The 9,473-nt window shown below is 36.3% G+C and overlaps 1 pseudogene; it reads left to right on the top strand.

Annotated features, from left to right (window-relative positions):
- The first annotated feature begins 923 nt into the window (after nucleotides 1-923).
- On the top strand, nucleotides 924-2,383 carry LOC131327793 (laccase-8-like; annotated as a pseudogene).
- The last annotated feature ends 7,090 nt before the right edge of the window (nucleotides 2,384-9,473 follow it).

Below are 9,473 nucleotides of genomic sequence, written 5' to 3'. Positions count from 1 at the left end.
ATCAAAATTCGATCGAAAAATGAGAGAAATGAGGATGTCCGCATTTTAACTAAAATGAGGACCTCCTCATTTGACACTGACCGTATATATATATACACACACACACACACACACAGAGTTCGTCTCCCTGAAGGGGTCCTTGTTTTAGTTAAAATGCGAACCCCCTTTCCCGATCGAATTTCGATGATCCAAACCGCTCAACGTGTTCAAAATGTGATTTTAAGGATACCTCGCGAGAAATCAGTGAAAAAAAAAAACTAGAATGGGCTTCATCCGAACAATCCCAAACAATTTTTTATTGAACGGTTAAAATAAAAATTGCTCAAATCAAGCTCTTTCGGGTCTTTTTTTTAGCTGATTTCTTGCGGGTGCCCTTAAAATAACTTTCTGATCACATTGAGCAGTTCGGATCATCGAAATTCGATCAGAAAATGAGAGAAATTAGAAAGTTTGCATTTTAACTAAAATGAGAACCCCCTCACGTACGAGAGATAGATATATACACACACACAAAACTAGTCCAATTTTTTAAATGCATATTTTGCCTATTTCCGAAAAATTCTAAGAGCAGATTATGAAATTCTAGCTTCTAAAAATCTGTAGTGGAGTATTTGCTGCAGATTCTTGAAGTTGCTTCTAAAAATATCCAGCTTTTTAACATGTCCTTTTAAGAAGTTGTGATCAGTGAACAGACACAAATATTCATTGCCCTTCTAATAATTACCCTTGTCAAGGACAAAATAGACTCATTCCCAACAAAAACATTATTTTCCAACTTTTACAGGAAACGCTACTCTTGAATAAATAATCTCAAATCTTTCTATAATCTTTCTGTAATGCTAAATACGAAATTATATGGTGAAACATTCTAGATTGGGTAATTGTTGGTGTTATATTAATTCATTGACTCAATGAGTATTTATATGGTATTATATGGTGCGCCTAATATTTCCAATGCTTTCACCATCAACGGTCAGCTTGGTGATCTATATTCATGCTCATCAGAAGGTAAGTGATAATGATATTAACAGAAAATGAATTACAAACATATATTTATTCACATAGATAAGATAATCATGACAATTTAGAAATTGCAAGTAGCGACTTTTGTTTCAAATAAGGGAAAAAAAAAAAAAGGAAGTATTCCAAAGGAGCAAAATATTATGGACAATAAATCTAAGTACACAAAGAATGTACACCGAAATTATCCAAAAAGTAAATCTATAGTGTTGATTTATCTTCTGAAGTGAATGTGGACCGCATATGTAACTTTTCAGGATACATTTTTTGTGTACCTAGCATTGCTCAGTGTGATATGTACCAATACACATGACATTTGTACTCAATGACGAGAATCAAATTGCGTATTGATCATCTAGCAAGATTAAGAACAAATTACATTTTGAACATATGTGGATTTTTTTTTCTGTGTTTAGGCACATATAATCTGAAAGTTATACAAGGAGAAATATATCTCTTGCTCAGCATCAACGCTGCGCTCAATACCCAGCTCTTCTTCAAGATGGCGAACCACACAATGATGGTCATTACCGTGGATGCCTGTTACACCAACTCGATGGTCACTGACACCATCGTCATGGCTCTCGGCCAGACCATCAATGCACTACTCACTGCCGACCAACCACTAGCCTCCTATTACATGGCGGCACATGCCTACGACAGCGTGGGAGGTGTATACGATTCCACAAACACCACTAGGATTATCGTGTAAACGACACTTCTTTGGCCTTCCAATTCTATTCCAATTTGACGAGCCTAATGAGTGGGCCATCGACCAGTACATGTTTGTGACGGAAGGCTTGGGCCTTGCACCTTGCAGATCGAACAATACTTGTGAGGGTCCTTTAGGGCTCAAATTTGCCGCGGGCATGAACAACAAATCTTTCGAGCTTCCTACTTAGTTATCAATGTTACAAGCGTTTTTCTACAATATCAGTGGGATCTACACCACCGATTTTCCTAGTAATCCACCGTTGGAGTTCAACTACACGACTCAAGCAACGCTTTGAATACATCGCTCGTGATGACGACTAAGTCGACGAGGGTTACAAAATTGAAGTGTAATTTTACAGTTCAGATTGTGTTTCAAAACACGGCTTTGGTGGGGATGGAGAACCACCCGATACATTTGCACGGGGTTAATTTTTATGTTCTGGCACAAGGGTTTGGCAATTACGACAATGGTACTTGGCCCGAATCGTTCAATCTCATCATTCCGCAAAAATGCAATACCATTGGAGTACCTATTGGAGGGTGGGCCGTTATTAGATTTGTGGCAAATAATCCCGATACGTTTTCGCTATTGAATCTTTGGACCGGTTTAATTTTCATAACTGAATTATTTACTGTACGGTTACATTGAATAATTCGTCTGCCCCGTATTGTTTGCTTGATCTTTCTCACGGAGTACAATTGCGTACATTGTATAAATAGACATCATCTCCTGTCACTAACGCATATGGTACATGCTCATGAACCAGTAGTAAATGAAGCAGTAGCTTCAATGAAAATCGAGCCTTGTGTCCCAACCTCTTGACATCGTATGTCACTCCGGACTCGTAAAAAGACAAAAACAAACAAAACTCGTTGGCACAAGTTGTCAACGAGATCACAGAGGAATACAATACAAATACATCTGCTATCCCTCCCTGTGATCCTTACCACTGAACTACACAAATTTCCTTGGAAAATAATTGACATATATAATATTTATTAGGTTTCTTCTATTTGGGGGCTCTATTATTGGGCCCAAAATTGGAGGCCCAAGGGGTCGCCTGATGGGCTTATGCCCAGAGTCGGCCCTGAGGGGAGCACATTTGAGACATGGAGGCCTAAGATGTGGAAAATAAACGAATAAAGGGGTTTCCGAGCAACAAATGAGCAGAGTATTGTAGTGTCAATCTTTTTAGCGTTTTTAATACAAAAGATGAAATGGATAAATTAACACCTAAATAAACGAAATTAATTATATATATGGCTTAGATCAAATCAATATGGCATTGACATTGGACATGTAAGCATAAAAGGTACTTTGTAGAAATACTACTCATTGATCAATGGTTTTTTTTTCTCGGCAAACGAAACTTTTTATAAAACTCGAAAGGGATATATCAATGTGAAACATCAAAAGCAGACCATGCTTGAAATGTTAAACAAAAGAATAGTAAAGGGAGCAAGACAGAACAAAACAAACGTCCAACAGAGAGTTGGATGGAACCAGTTCTCAATCATACAGCACTACACATTTTAGCTTTCTAATTCTATAAATTAAGGAAGCCCTTAAAATCCTCTACTGTGTATACTTCAATATCGAACTTCACCTTAATCTACATCGCAAATCTGGTTTTGATCAGCTCGCCTACTTTCCTTATTCTTTTGTGCATATTCCATATTTATTGCACCTTTACAATTGCGCATATATGTTCCATATTTATTACATCTTAATTTGTGCCCCAGAAGCATTAGTTAGTATTTGCCATTTTTTATGTATGGAAGAAATTGAGAAATGAAAATATAAAATAACTGGTTTTTTATCAAATTAATTCAAACCAAAATTATTAAGATTATAAGTAGCTTTACATGAATAATTATGAACAATATTCAAAATTAGATATATACAATATAAAAAATTTAAAAACTCGAAGGGCTCGGGGAGACAGGGTCACAACATAGCTCCGCCCGTCTTCTGACAAGGGAGGTCACTGTGATTTTCAAAAGGTGGGGGAGGTATTGTGTTGAAGACAAACCACAGGGGAGGCATGCATGTGGGATTCACCCAAAAAGAAAACCTATGAAGTCGTTACTATCAAACAAATCATTAATACTGTAGATCTAACATGTGTTATTGTCAAACCTCGTTAATACATTGGAGTACATTTTTTAGTTTGATTACTGACTACTGGTGAATTTCCTAATCCTTGGCAGATCTGGCCCCCCCCTCTCTCTCTCTCTCTCTCTCTCTCTCTCTCTCTCTCTCTCTCTCTAATATTATTTGGGATGAAAAGAGATCTGAGACATATGTATAGTAGTATATATACACACATGAAACTTGGTCCAAATTTTTAAATGCAATATTCTAATACTAAGTTCGAGATTATGTAATGAAACACTCTAGCTAAGATTGGCCAATCGTTGACTAGCTTAATTCGTATTTAAAAAGAAATGCAGAATATCTTTTACGAAATCGTCCAACGTTGTTAGTTATAGTACTATTTTTTCGGATCAAGCCTGACATTCTTTTATCTTTCTTTTTTTTTCCAAGACCCTGAAGTGTTTTTTTGTACATTGTGAGTTGAACGCGAGGCTCCGATTTCTCAACACAAAATGGGATGGAAGTAGTAGCAAATAAAAATAAAATAAACAAATGAAACTATTTGACTATATATATAGCACTTGGTTTTTTACTGTTAATTAATTAAGAAAATGGAGTCTCACATTGCTCATTGAGAGTGGAATGAGTGATTACTTAATAGCATTTGGAACCTCTCCATTACTTACTACTTAATTATTTATTTATTTAATAAGCTAGCGATAAGCACTTGTCCTTTCTAGCCAAGCTTAATTAAGTACTACGAGCATCCACAATGTGATAATTAAAAGTGAATAATCAAAATTTGCCACATCAGCTTTTGATTATTCATTTAGAAGATTGCTAAAGTTAGCAATGTGAAGTTTCACATTGTTACTTTTGATTATTCAAATGCCCAAATTTGATTATTGGTTAGGAGGTTGCTAACTTTGATTATTACAATGTGAGCATTTTTTTAAGCACACATTGCTAACTTTAACAATCTTTTGATTTTGATTATTACATTGCGGATGCTCTAAGAGCATCCGCAATGGGAATAATCAAAATCGATAATCAAAATGTGCCACGTCAGCATTTGATTATTCATTTAGTTCATAATCAAACCTAACAAACTTGATCTCCACATTGGTTATTTTTGTATCCCTATAAAAAATCCCCCTACAATACGCAACGCATCTATGTCCAATTGCAAACGAGTTCCAATCACGTACCCGACCACACCAAATTATTCGTCTCGATGAGACGATTCTAATGTGAGGTGTTTTTTAATTTTTTAGTTTTGAATTTGGTTATTGGGTTTGGTTATTGAGTTTTGATTATTGGTAAAAGTTGTTAAGTTTGGTTATTCAAAGGTCAAAATTTGATGAGTTGCTAAGAGGTTGCTAAGTTTGGTTATTACAATGTGAGCACTTTTTTAAACAAACATTGCTAACTTTAGCAACCTTTTAGTTTTGATTATTACATTGTGGATGCTCTAAGTCAGAGTAATTAATTACCCCAATAGATTACTACTTAAGTAGTGAAGAAGATCAAAATGAATCTGATCGATTCTATCAAAATGCGGAAAACATTTTACATCAGAACAAACGGAGTCTTAATTCGAAACAGATTTGGTTGTTTTGTCCCTACATAATTCAAAAGCTTCAGTGAAAATCGAACCGAACCTTGTCTAACAATAAGTAATTTTGAAAAAAATAATTTTATTTTTGCTAAAATTTTTGTAGTAAAAAAATTTTCGGATCAGATCCGAAATTGTCGGATTCAGATTACTACTACCGGATTCAAGTCTTATCGGATTCGGATCGAATTTAAATTTTACCGAATCCGAATCAAATTCGAATTTGTCGGATCCGGATTGGATCCAGCCTTTTGACCCGCCTAATCCAATCCCTCATCGATACCGAAAAATCTATACCCAATCTAGACGCCCTCCAGCACTGCCTAGCTGCCTCTCACTCAAAAAACACGTGCTCTACCGACTCGCTAGCTGCCTCACACTTCGACAAACAACCTCCTCCACCACACCACACCTCTCCTAGCCAGTGCATGCCACCTTAACCGTTAAAATCCTATGCACCATTTTTCAGAGGATTGAGACAAAATCACGTTTTGAACATATTGAGCGGTTTGAATCATCGAAATTCGATCGGGAAAGGGAGTCTGCATTTCAACTAAAATGAGGACCCCTTCATTTGAGACTAACCGTATATTTATAAATTCACCATTCCTCATATTTAAAAATCTGTCTAATTTGAATTTTTTTTTTTTTAAACCTAATATAGCTTTTGATTATATTGTGTCCTTTGTAGATTTTGAACACAAGACTAATCGAAAAAGAAAAAAAAATGACGCACTACTTACGAAAGTATATAGAAGTAGAAAACAAAAAAGCAAAAAGTCAATTTAGTCCTAACGTAGGCTTAGCCACTAGTGCACACATTGTCCTATCTACTAGTATTGATTTTAGTACTGCGGTAAGGCGCGCTTGAGACTTTAGGAATTGCTTTCTTTTTAGGTTTTCGGTTTGTAACTTTCCTCCGACTTTAATCAGTCCTCCTGTTCACAGCAACGTGATTGATTCTATAGAGATTAGTCAAAGTGCGCGTAAGCCGCCCCAAACATCCTAATTTTTAAAGAAATGCTTATAGTATCTGGGAAGCAAAAGACCATAAAGCCATCAAACAGTTCATACCATCTAACTAAATTTCTTAACCAACGTTCTTAAAATGAAAATCAGCTGCCACTCCTTGATTAACTAATGGCCCTTGCCTACAATTCTAACATTAAAAGAATTTATACGTACACCAAATTAAATATATGACATGTTCATCGCAATTGCATTATTCTTCTATTTTCTTTTCCAAAGCACGTTTAGTAGTGGTCAACGTATAAGTTTTTAAATGAGTTAGTAGTTAATAATCTAATATGATATCAGAGCAGACAACAGATTCTGTGTTCGAATCTTACCGCTTACCTAATATTAAAATATTTACACGTGATTAGCATGCTTGTGAAGAAGAGCATGGATACACGTAAGGGGGCGTGTTTGAAGATAAAAGTTAAAGTTGCTCAACTCTCTAACAGTTTAAACTTTTAAATTAATTGATAGTTGACAATCTAATAAGTAGCATTAACATAATAATTAGTAACGGCCCCGCCTAACTTTTTGACAACTTTATTTCTTTTTTAACGGCGAAAAGAAGATTTTATTAATAAAAAATAAGTAAGATTAAGATGATCGGCTAAAAAGGACAGGAGAGAATGGCATCACAAATATATATATATATATATAAAATAAAACAGAGCTGTGTTTGAATTTAAAAGACAACCAACGCTTAAGATTTATCCCTCCTTCTGCATAAATCCTCACCCTTCATTCTCCAAATGGCATTTTTGTAAATAATTAACTTTTCTTGACCATTTCCCAAACAAACCCAGCCGTACTAATTTTTTTAAAAATAATGCCTCCCCATCTAATTTGGAAACATGATTTCCAAACCAACCCCCCCCCCCCCCCCCCCCCCCCCCCCCCCGCGCTCTCTCTCTCTCTTTACGAATAGCCTCCCCCTCACCCAACTTCGCCTCTGCCTCCTCCCCTCACACAGCTTAGCCATCGCCTCCCTCTCTTGCTCAACAACCACAGACAGACGGCGCCGCCGCCACTCTCCCCGCGCCGGCAATCTCCGCCTTCATGCGCTTCCTCCAAACACTGCTTCTTCCGCCAATCTCCGCCTACTGCTTCCTCTAGCCCTAATCACTTTCTTTTAATTAAGCTCTCGATTCCAGAAGTTGTATTTTCATACTTTATTATGCTTTAATCTGAATCTTAATCGGGAATAATCACAAAGTTTGGCAGGGATGTATTTTATTATGACTCCTGTTAGAACACAAAGTTTATGAGAATGTCTTTTTTTTCATATCCCTTATTAACTAGGTTCATTCGGTGCTGCTTCTAGGGTATTTTCCTCCACCACCTCATGAAATTGTGCAGGACCATAATTAGGTTAGGAAAAAAAAAGAGCTTACACGACACACAAACCGGCCCGCATACACTTTCGAAGACCGTAATTGACTAGGTGTTTGTATAAATACCATTCCCAAATACTCAATTGCTGTGAGCATTTTATTGACTATCAGGTGTTTGTATAAATGTCGTTCCCAATTCCTCTAACTGAAAGATTACCAAAGTTCAAATATGCAACGTCAAGCAGTTTCACTTTTTAGGTCCGAGAATTGCATTGTTGGGACTGGTTTGGAACGTTCGTCGAGCATTTTATTGACTATCAGGTGTTTGTATAAATGTCGTTCTCAACTCCTCTAACTGAAAGATTACCAGAGTTCAAATATGCAACGTCAAGCAGTTCCACTTTTTAGGTTTGAGAATTGCATTGTTGGAACTGATTTGGAACGTTCGTCATCATTTTTCTTCAGGTTGTATGCATTGCAGAAAAAAAATTTCAAAAAAGTTGGGTTGCCTGACATAGCTTCTGGATTGAACAGTTTTGATTAGCCATAAGCTAAGGTTTGCTCATGGTCTCTTTCTCTGTGTATTTTTGTAGTTTCCTCTCCAAGTTCAATAAATAGAATAAGTTTGATCCACACTTTTTGCCTACTGATGATATGAGACAATTGTCTACTAGGATCTTTATGTCTACATTTCTTTTGAAATTGCAAACTTAAGTTGTACATTTGTTTTTCAATACTTAACTTACAGCAATGATAATGTACCAATTTATGTCACGTTCTTCTAACAAACCCTGTGATAGATGACCAAAGAGAGAGACTTCACTGCTGTGTCGAGTTTTCTTAGCTTTCTACCATTTTCTTGACATCTTGACTTCACTACAATAGCCTTATGCTTTTCATGTGCTTCTCCACAGTCTCGAATGAGTTTCCTTCAGTAAACCAATTAGCCTCATTGTTTACGATAAGTGACTGCCACGTGTTTGAGAAAATGTGTACTTCAACTACCAATTAGCCTTATGCTTTACATGGTCTTAAATTGCATGAGTTACTGGTATAATTTGCTCCAACCAAGCAGTAATCCGTCTACCTTCAAACTATTTGATAAAATGTCTCAACTAGGTTTCATAGTTTAGATTTTTTTGTCATGGACTTAGCTGTAGTTGAGGCATTTACGTATGCACAAATGCATGAATGTCTGCATGCATTTATGGGTGATATGTTTCAGTCTTGGTTGTGCGTGCAATGCATGAATTTAGTATGTTTGTATTGAAGTATGCATGCAATTAGTGTTAGCATTATAAATGGCGTAGATGCAGCCAAGACTTTTGTTTGTCATTCACATGCAAACCAATTGAACCTTCCTCTGTAATGGAGTTCCTATCTTAACCTCATATGGGAAGTTGAAATCACCACGTGTTGTCGTGTTCCTTTTATGATATATATTAGAGAAATTGAATTGGAGTTTCTATATTAACCTCAATTGGGAAGTTGAAACTGCCACGTGTTGTCATGTTTGAGATAGGAGAATGGTGGTCATGATAGGAGATTTATTCTATTGTTGGTGGCTAACCCAAATTTGACGGAAAGGAAGCAAAAAAAAAGAAAAAAGGGTTCTATTGTTAGTCGTTTCGAATGGAGATTTATTCTATTGTTAGTGGCTAACCCAAATTTGACTGTG

This window comes from Rhododendron vialii, chromosome 5a (genome assembly GCF_030253575.1).
Source record: "Rhododendron vialii isolate Sample 1 chromosome 5a, ASM3025357v1".
NCBI classification, from domain to species: Eukaryota; Viridiplantae; Streptophyta; class Magnoliopsida; order Ericales; family Ericaceae; genus Rhododendron; species Rhododendron vialii.
This window is presented reverse-complemented; position numbering and strand designations above follow the sequence as displayed.